The sequence below is a fragment of the Amblyraja radiata genome, chromosome 2, assembly GCF_010909765.2.
Source record: "Amblyraja radiata isolate CabotCenter1 chromosome 2, sAmbRad1.1.pri, whole genome shotgun sequence".
In the NCBI taxonomy this organism is placed as follows: domain Eukaryota; kingdom Metazoa; phylum Chordata; class Chondrichthyes; order Rajiformes; family Rajidae; genus Amblyraja; species Amblyraja radiata.
In genome coordinates, this window is record NC_045957.1 from 90,606,795 (window position 1) to 90,617,418 (window position 10,624).

The window sequence follows — 10,624 nt, forward strand, 5'->3', positions numbered from 1 at the left end:
AAAAGCAAATTCTTTTTATATATTGTGATGAATAAAAGAAACACAAACACAAGCAATGCACTGCATTGGAAAGCAAATTATCTTTATAAATTTTGATCACAAAACAAACAAAAACACAAGCAGTGCACTGCATTTAAAATTAAACTATTTTGGGAGGATATGGGTGACCCTGAAAAGGGACTTATCTTGTGGTCTGTGGCATGGGATGTTTGCTGCTGGTCTTCAGATCATGTCCTTCTGCGATGGTACACTACCCAGTTCAGAGTTGTAGTAAGTGCAGAGATGGTCTCTCTGCTCCTTGGCTCTCTTTTTGCCGGTGTTTCCTGGCAATCTCTCCAGGGACACCATAGGTGCAGCCTGTCCTCTAGTTCTCCATGAGCCTGGTGTGATGTTGCCCGTCTGGTTGTCCACTCGGTCACCCTCCTCCATGGCTGCTGCTGCTGCACTTCTGGTATGGATCAGGTTGTGGAGGTAATGCTGCATACACAATGGTCTCCACATTCTTGGGCTCCTGCTCCATCGTAGTCAGCAAGCATCTGAATCTGCTGGCGAGGATGCCGAAGGCATTTTCCACGACCCTCCTAGGCCTGGACAGCCTGTAATTGAAGATCCTCTGCTCCCTTGACATCTGCCTGTGAGGGTATGACTTCATCATCCATGACCTGAGTGGGAAGGCATCATCAGCAACCAGTGTGTAGTGGATGTCAGGGTTGTCTTATCCTGGCAGAGGTTCTGGATCAGGAAAGCTTCTTCCAGTGATTGCCCAATGGAGGTCTTTTTCCAGATCCTACCATCTGTGACACTGCCAGGTGTGCCCATATGCACAAACAGGAAGTTGTAGTTTGTATCCACCACAGCTAAGAGTACGATGGAATGGAACTTCTTGTGGTTGAAGTAGATTGAACCTCCCTTGGGTGGACACCTGATGACCACATGCTTGCCGTCAACTGCCCAACATGTGTGCTAGAAGTTCCATCTTGTATCAAAGCCCTGCGCCACTCTCTTCCACTCATCTGGTGCACTAGGTCAATCATCTTCATAAGCATTGATGATGGCCTCACAGGTCTCTCGGACAATCTTGCTGATGGTGTTGTGGGCCACAAAAATGTTGTAGGAGAAGCACTTGTAGGAGTCTCCTGATGCCAGGTAGTTGAGCATTCGTAACGTGGGCGGCGCGACTCTCGTCAGCAGCGGCCTCTGCAGTCCATCTGTGTTTTATTATTTTTTGTCTCGTTTTTATGTAGTTTTTGTTATTTTTTTGTTGGGGTATGTGTGTGGGGGGGTGGGGGGGAGGGGGTAACTTTAAAATCTTTCCACTGCCTGGGAGACCCGACCTTTTCTTTGTCGGGTCTCCGTTGTCGTTGGGGCTGCAACGTGGACCGGCCTCCAACAGGAACGACCCGGGGTTCCAGCTGCGGAGCTGCCGACTACTCACCGTCATGGGGATGGCCGAGTCCAGAGCGGGTGGAGCTGTGGTTGAGCACTGCTGCCACCCGACCTCCGGAGTTTCGGAGGCTGCAATTGCGGGTTTGGCGGACGGCGGCACCGGGAGCCCGCGGGTCCCTGCTGGGTGACCGCTTTTCGGGGCTTCCGCAACGGCGACTTCTCCCGCCCGAGTTGCGGGGTTGAAGAGCACCTGAGCAGGGCCTTACACCATCGCCCCGCGCGGCTTGGAATGGCCGTGGGACTTTGCGAGCGCACGCCGGGGGCTCTAACAACAAGACCCGGTGCACGACCTTGCATCACCCGGCGTGGCTTTAATGGCCGCGGGACAATCGCCATCGCCAGCCGGGGGCTTTGACTTTGACTCTGATTCTGACATCGGTGGGGGGGGGGGGGAGGGAGTGCAGTGGAGAGATAAGGTTTTTTTTGCCTTCCATCACAACGATGTGATGGATGTTTGTGTAAACTGAGTTGTGTCTCGGGTATTTTTGTTTTGTAATGTATGGCTGCAGAAACGACATTTCGTTTGGACCTCAAGGGGTCCAAATGACAATAAATTGAATTGTATTGTATTGTATTGTATTGTATTGAGGATGATGGCTAGGTGCAAGCCTGGTTCCAGTGGCTTCCTCATGAAGGTCTCCTTTTTCTCCAGGAGAGGGCCCACAGTGTCTTCAGCTCCTGAAACAGCCCAGGGGGGATTCTAGTAAAGTATCTGAAAGTAACCTGATCTTCTTGCTGGAGCACAGTCATCAGATTCTCATACTGGCCCAACCTAGGTCTCCTCTGGAACAAGGACTTCAACCACACAGACTTCTTATTGGGCTTCTTCTTCACCATTCTTCTTATCCTTCTGTCTTGCAGATCTATAAGCATGAGGGCTGCTGCAAGCAGCAGGGATTCTTCTTCTACTGAGAGCAATACCCTCTGAAGTCTCTTCATGGCAGTCATAATTCAGAATGATTGGAAACCCCATCCTGCAAACCCTTTAATAGTAAAATAGGATGATGTCATTGCTTTGGTGGTCATTGTGACGCCTACAGGGTCGCCGGTTGTCGGGAGCTTGCCGTAGCGTGACTTTAACTAGGTCATAGGTTGTCGTAGCTTGTCTTAGACTTAGTCGTAGGATGGGTTACAGTCGCCGATTTTTCTGTGATCTGACAGGACTATGAGAGCCGGCAGTCGCCTAAAACATTGCCTAAGTGGCTTCAGGTTGAATTGAAAGCCTTGACACCATTTGATCCCAAACTGTGTTTGTGAGGGTTAAAATTAATCTTAAAGCTTTTTGACATGCTTGGGTACCTTAAAGGATTGCCATTTAAAGTAAGCGCCCTATTTCAGCTGCCACTGTGGTTTATGCACATCACCTGAGGCAGTGAATGGGGAACTTGAAGGATGCTTATGCTATCTGTTTGACTGGCATTAATGTATTCATACAGTTTATATCCATTTGATCTGGGAGGTATCGCATGAATGATCACAACTTGACTGGGGAATCAGTGGATTGGATTGCAATCTGGTCAGCCATGGAAGTGTGCAATTGGTACTGTATGACTCTGTTCCTTGTTACTCAAAAATAGCTCTTAGTGATATTATAAAAAATCAACATATGGAGGGTGTGGGAAAAGCAACAACACTCATTGCTTAGACAGTCTTCCTAATATCTACCCAATCCCTTGATGTAACTCTAACTGGTTTTATTCCACAGTTTACTGTGCAATACAATTGTGTGTAAACACCAGGTAATTTAGTTTAGAATTATCTTATTTTTAATGGAGACATCTTAGCTGCTTTGTGTGGTTACAACTTCAGAACCAGTTCTTTAGAGTCAGTTCCAATATATAAAAGTAAAGAAATTCCCTCCTTCACTCTATCTAGTTGTGATGCCACTTTCAAAGAGCTGTGTACCTGCACTCTTAGATCCCTCTGCACCACTCCCCAGAGCCCCGCCATTCACTATGTGGATCCTGCCCCGGTTTGACTTCTCAAAGTGCAACACCTCGCATTTCTCTGTATTAACCTCCATTAACCATTGCTCAGTACACCTGGCCAACCGATCAAGATACTGTTGCAATTTTTGACAACTGCATTTGCTATTTACAATACCACCCACTTTAGTGTCATCTGCATATTTACTAATCATACCTTGTATGTGCTCATCCAAATCATTGATATAGATGTCAAACAGCAATGCGCCCAGCACCGAACCATGAGGCACACCACGTCACAGGCCTCCATTCCAAAAAACAACCTACCACCATCACCCTTAGAAACATAGAAACATAGAAATTAGGTGCAGGAGTAGGTCATTCGGCCCTTCGAGCCTGCACCGCCATTCAATATGATCATGGCTGATCATCCAACTCAGTATCCCGTACCTGCCTTCTCTCCATACCCTCTGATCCCCTTAGCCACAAGGGCCACATCTAACTCCCTCTTAAATATAGCCAATGAACTGGCCTCGACTACCCTCTGTGGCAGAGAGTTCCAGAGATTCACCACTCTCTGTGTGAAAAAAGTTCTTCTCATCTCGGTTTTAAAGGATTTCCCCCTTATCCTTAAGCTGTGACCCCTTGTCCTGGACTTCCCCAACATCGGGAGCAATCTTCCTGCATCTAGCCTGTCCAACCCCTTAAGAATTTTGTAAGTTTCTATAAGATCCCCTCTCAATCTCCTAAATTCTAGAGAGTATAAACCAAGTCTATCCAGTCTTTCTTCATAAGACAGTCCTGACATCGCAGGAATCAGTCTGGTGAACCTTCTCTGCACTCCCTCTATGGCAATAATGTCCTTCCTCAGATTTGGAGACCAAAACTGTACGCAATACTCCAGGTGTGGTCTCACCAAGACCCTGTACAACTGCAGTAGAACCTCCCTGCTCCTATACTCAAATCCTTTTGCTATGAAAGCTAACATACCATTCGCTTTCTTCACTGCCTGCTGCACCTGCATGCCTACTTTCAATGACTGGTGTACCATGACACCCAGGTCTCGCTGCATCTCCCCTTTTCCTAGTCGGCCACCATTTAGATAATAGTCTGCTTTCCTGTTTTTGCCACCAAAATGGATAACCTCACATTTATCCACATTATACTGCATCAGCCAAACATTTGCCCACTCACCCAGCCTATCCAAGTCACCTTGCAGTCTCCTAGCATCCTCCTCACAGCTAACACTGCCCCCCAGCTTAGTGTCATCCGCAAACTTGGAGATATTGCCTTCAATTCCCTCATCCAGATCATTAATATATATTGTAAATAGCTGGGGTCCCAGCACTGAGCCTTGCGGTACCCCACTAGTCACTGCCTCCCTTTCATGAAATCAATTTTCTTTCCAGTCAGATAGCTCTACTTGGATCCCATGTGATCTAATCTTCCGGAGCAGCATGCCATGCAGAACCTTGTCAAATGTCTTGCCATATATATTTACAGGCATTTTCTAGAACTCATCGGACAACCTTTGTTGCACAATCAACTAAAAATGAAACCAATAATCCATATAACCAGGTCATAAACGAATTCCTCTCTACCTAACTGTCTTTATTCATCTGTCTTTATTTATTAGGCGATTCTAATATTCCCTGATATTTTAACCTCTCCAAAAGTTGACATTATTTTTTCTCTCTTTTCCAGTTATCTTTGCCCTGAACTGAAGATAGACACAAAATGCTGAACTCAGTGGGAGTTACTCTCTGGAGAGCAACTCTGGAGAGAAGCAATTGTGACGTTTCAGGTCGAGACCTTTCTTCAGACTAAGAGTCAGGGGAGAGGAAGTCTAGAGATTTGGAAAGGTAAGGTGTGAATACGACAGATATGGAAGAAAAAGGCGTGAAAACGACAGATTATGGAAGGGTAAGGTGTGAAAATGACAGATATATCATGAGAACTGGCTGGAACAGCCTTTAGGTTTCAACATTGCACTCCAGTTTACCAGCCTTACAGGTTTGTATCAATACTAATCAAAAGTCATTAATCTGAATATTTAACTCTATTTCACTGCACAGATGTTGCCTGACTCGATGAATATTTCTAGCATTTTCCATTTTTTTATTTTAAATTGCATTCAACAGAAATTCTTTGCTTTTTGAAGCAGATGGCAGATTTTCATATTGCATTATTTTAAAAACACATGCGATTGTCTCAGAGAGATTATGTCAATGGTATGGTTTGTAATGTTCAAGTGACTAATACCTAAGAATGCAGCAGCAAGCATTTTGTTAAGGTGAACAGAATAATGTGCACCTATGCTAGAAATAACCGCAAAGATTCTTCAAAACTTACAATCTCTCTCTCTCATGAAATATGCGATCATTGTGTAGTTTGAGTAAAATACAAAACACTGGAGCAGATCACAGCGTCTGTGGAGGGAATGGACAGGCGACATTTCAGGTCGGGACCTTTTTTAGACAGATTGTAGTAGGGAGGAGAAAACTGCAAAAGAGAGGTAGGCCAGACATAGCTTAGCAAGTGATAGGTGGACGTAAGTGATGGAGGTTTTTGATTGACCGATGGGTTTCCTTAAAGACTTTCCTCAAAGATTCTTGTCAGTACTTTTCCAACACAGGGCTTTTAATCTTTAGGTTAATTTTCAATTTAGTTTTTTCCACAAAGGTAGGGCTTTCTCCTTTACCCTGGTCCTCAAGTACAGTTACCATTTCCAAGAATTTGCCAAAGAATATTTCTCATTTCAGTCATTTAGTACCTGTTGGTAGTTCACCTCGACCTCATATCTTTTCACAAGGTCTTTAGCTATTTAGGGCCTACATCATTTTTGCCAGGAATTTCATAACATAGTCCAAAAAATCTAACCCAGCCATAAAACTAGCTAAAAAGTCTTGTCCAGGTGTTAATTGTTGACCATTGAATATTTCGAGGTAAAGAACACTTAATGCGCCCGTCCCATTTACGCGACTTTTTAGGCGACTGCCGGCACCCGTCATAGGTCATTGCAGGTCGCCGAAAATGTTCGACATGTTGAAAATTCAGCGGCGACCAGAAAGACGCTACGACTCTTTGGGCGACTGAGGAGACTACTCACAACCATACAGGCGACACCCTGGCGACATGTCGCGGGGTGAAGCCTGTATGGTTGTGAGTAGTCGCCCAAAGAGTCGTACCTTGTTCTGAATTTTCAACATGTTGAAAATTTTCAGCGACCTGCTGCAACTATGACAGGTGCCGGCAGTCGCCGAATAAAATCGAGTAAGTGGACAGGCCCATAAGCATCAGCTTTGTAATTACCTTTAAGTTTGATAACTTGAAGAGCAAAGCATTGGTTGGGGGAGTATGCCATATTCCTTGTTGTTTTGCTTTCAAATAGAGGCATCAAACTAAGAAAGTTAAATAGAAGAGCATAAACAAAGTGAAGATTTCAAAGTATTTATATGTATGCCAAGCAAGGGTTGGAGAACAGAGGGGATGATTATAAATTAAAGAAGGATAAGCTAAATTTAGCAAAAGAAATAACTTGTTTGTGCCTTTAATTATTGACTTTTAGACTAGCATCTGGAGCAGTGAGTAATGCCTCAGTTCAAGCTTTCAAAGGAAAACAGGATGTATCCCAATCCGATCGGAAGGAGAGAATTATGAAATTTAAAAAAAACAACAGAATGGTTAATGTAGGTGCCAACTAGTATTTTGCCTACCTATTTTTACTCATACTGCTTACATTTCCAATACCTACAACACAATAAAGAACTTGAATATCTACCTGGTGTCAGGGAGTTCCACCCACTGTCATTGAATATCAGATATATGTGCTGTTCATAATCATCTGCAGATAATGGGTAGAAATCACAGACATCACATACCTGAATCTCCACTATGAGCATTGCAATCTGTTAGTTACAGTATATCTAAAAGCTGATGACACAACGAGCAACTAAAACATTACAGAGTGCCAACTTCAGACTTATCATTCATTTATTTTTTGCTAGTTAATTAATAAAATAGCATTTCTCTTTACTATTATTATTTCATTAATAATAAATGCATTTCCTGTAACATTTGTTCTGCAACTGTGACATTATTACTGAACAAAATCAGTGATAGTGCAAAGCACGCAAGTTCATCGTGTAAAAAGCAAATGGAAACTCTACAAAGTAATTTATCTTGTATTTATCTATTTATTTATTTATTTAATTATATAAATATAAATTAATACCATTTTGGCTTTCTTTTTCACTTCTGCTGTGCAACACACATTTTTGCTCCTCCCACATCTCTGTAAATGCCCAATACTCAGCTGCTTAGAAGCAATTGGGATGATTCTTCTCAAGTTTCAGTCTGTACCAAGTCCAGTTATTGAATGTCCATAAATGGCAATGCTACTTTGATGAGCGAACGTATATAAATCAGCTCATATGACCTAATGTTTGCCATATGAAGGCTCAGAGAAACAGCTGGCTCGATTTTATTGTACTTTAATTCCTGACATCAGGCAATCCAATGGTATCTCTCCAGAAAGAGAGAACATTGGACTATTTTGTACACCATCATCTATATTACTAAAAGTCTGATCTTGACCACTTCCTGTTGTTCTGTATATTGATTTTAGAAAAAACACTGCCACTTACGGCTGTGATTTTTGGCCATCTTACTCAGTCCCCTTCCGCTGCGCAGGACAAGAGGATTTTTCCCATCGATGAAAATAAAAGAGTTATTAGTGTTTAAAAAATGTTGAGATTCTCTCTCCTGAAGGCCATGCCCCTTCCTGAGGGACTATAAAACCCGTTGAGTGCCTCAGTCTGTCTGCAAGATGGGGGAGAAAGTGGGTCACATCTCTCATTCTGAGCTGTGAATAACACTGAACACATGCCTACTAAACTGTGAGTGTGGTCTTACTGACCATGAGTGTCCTTAATGTGGTTTGAAAATGAAAATGTGGTTGGTTTCAAAAAGCACAGCAAATGGTTGGTGGTGGTTGGTTTGAAATAAAACACAGCAAATGGTTGGTGGTGGCCCTACATCCTGCTTGAAGGGATAGGAAACTGCATTTGAGTTTGGTGGCCCTGCATCCTGCTTGAAGTCGTAGGAAACTGCACTTGAGTTTGGTGGCCTTGCACCCTGCTTGAAGCGGTAGGAAACTGCACTTGAGTTTGGTGGCCTTGCACCCTGCTTGAAGTGGTAGGAAACTGCACTTGGATTCGGTGGCCTTGCACCCTGCTTGAAGTAGAGGGAAACTGCACTTGAATTCGGTGGCTTTGCACCCTGCTTGAAATGGTAGGAAACTGCACTTCAATTTGGTGGCCTTGCACCCTGCTTGAAGTGGTAGGAAACTGTATCTGAATTTTGTGGCCTTGCTTGAAGTGGTATGACACTGCACTTGAATTTGGTGGCCTTGCACCCTGCTTGAAATGGCAGGAAACTGCATTTGAATTTGATGGCCTTGCACCCTGCTTGAAATGGAATTTCAAGGAATTGCCGTGAGTCAACTGCCAGCCCACCAGCTGTGAGTGAGCTGTCAGCACATCAGGCATGAGTGACTGAGCTGCCACCCCAATAATCCATTTGGCCCACAATGTCCATACTAGCCCTCTGGAAACCAGTCCCTTCAGCTCACAACACCCTTTCTCGCACTCCAGTAAGCCACATTTCCACAATTGGAATTGGTGGAGAGGTGGAATATTGCGTTGAGGGACCAACGGGTCCCACTTAGTCTAGTTTAGGCTAAAACCAAAGAAAAATCCCACTGATACTGAAAATTTGAAATAAATACATAAAATTCGTGAAATGGTCAGCAACTCGGAGAAAACTTTTGGGGAGAAAAAGAGAGCTGACGTTTCAAACTAAACCCAAAGTTCTGGAGGAACTCAATGGGTCAGGCAGCATCTGAGGAAGGAATGCATTCCCTCTTCAAATGCTACCCATCCGATGAGTTCCTCTGGCACCTTGTGTTTTGCACACGTTTTCAGTATCTGCAGTTCCTTATGCCTCTGAAGTTTCATGCTGTTAAGTTTTCATCAGAATTGATAAATGAACACGAGGGAAATTTTAACTTGACTGAGTGTGTGGTTATCTATAAAATCAAGCAAAACTCAAAGTTGCGGTAGAATATACTGTGATGACTGCTGCCCACCATCAGCTTCTACCTTCACTGTAGTGCATTAGGCTACACACATATGTTGCCCTCAGGGACAGATTGCCAATCTCAATACTTGAATAGCTTAAAGATAGGCACAAAATGCTGGAGTAACTCAGCGGGACAGGCATGCTGGAGAGAAGGAATGGGTGACGATTCGGGTCAAAACCCTTCTTCAGGCTAAAGATGTCAAGAAGCAGATACAGCAGGATAAGGCAAAAAAAACGAGGCTTACATATGATTCATATGTGATTATATCTGGTAAGCAAATCTGTTGCACTTAATGAATAAATTATTTTCACCCAATGTAAATTTGGATCAGTTGAAATCTCTATGAATGACACTACCTGCACTGAACAGAACAAAGTAGATTGTTTGAATTTAAACAAGAATATGGATAGGTTAGTGCAGTTTGCGAATTGGTACAACAGGCATGTTTTTCAGGCAAAGAATAGTGCTTATCTGAAATGAAGTGCTAGAGGAACGACATGCAACGGTAGAGTTGCTGCCTAACAGCGCTTGCAGCGCCGGAGACCCGGGTTTGATCCCAATTACGGTGCTGTCGATACGGAGTTTGTACGTTCTCCCCATGACTGCGAGGGTTTTCTCTGAGATCTTCGGTTTCCTCCCACACTCCAAAGACGTACAGGTTTGTTGGTTTATGGGCATGGTACAAGTATAAATCGTCCCTAGTGTAGGATAGTGTTAATGTGTGGGAATCGCTGGTCGGTGCCGACTCAGTGGGTTGAAGGGCCTCTTTATCTCTAAACTAAACTAAACTAAAAGTGATCGAGCGGATATAACTACAATGTTTGAAAACCTTGTGGACGGGTACTTGGATAGGAAAGTCAGTGAGACTCCTGCCCAATGTAGGCAAATGGGATTGGTAGAGACAGGCATCAACAGTAGCATGTAAGAGATGGCTGAAAGGGCCTATTTCAATACTATGATTCCTGAAGATGTAGGAAGCTTAATTAAAGGCTTGACCAGCAATTAAACAATGCCTTTTGGGCCTAGATTCTCCAGCTGGTGGAAATAGTTTATCTTTACCCATTCTATCAATTCCTTCAATGTTGTCAATCCTCTAAATTCCAGGAAATAG

At 43.6% G+C, this 10,624-nt stretch overlaps 1 long non-coding RNA gene across 1 annotated transcript; it reads left to right on the forward strand.

Moving 5' to 3' along the window:
• The first annotated feature begins 375 nt into the window (after positions 1-375).
• Positions 376-10,049, forward strand: LOC116984540. The gene is made up of 3 exons (XR_004415059.1): positions 376-471; positions 1,130-1,131; positions 10,039-10,049. It is a non-coding gene; the product is annotated as an uncharacterized LOC116984540 (long non-coding RNA).
• The last annotated feature ends 575 nt before the right edge of the window (positions 10,050-10,624 follow it).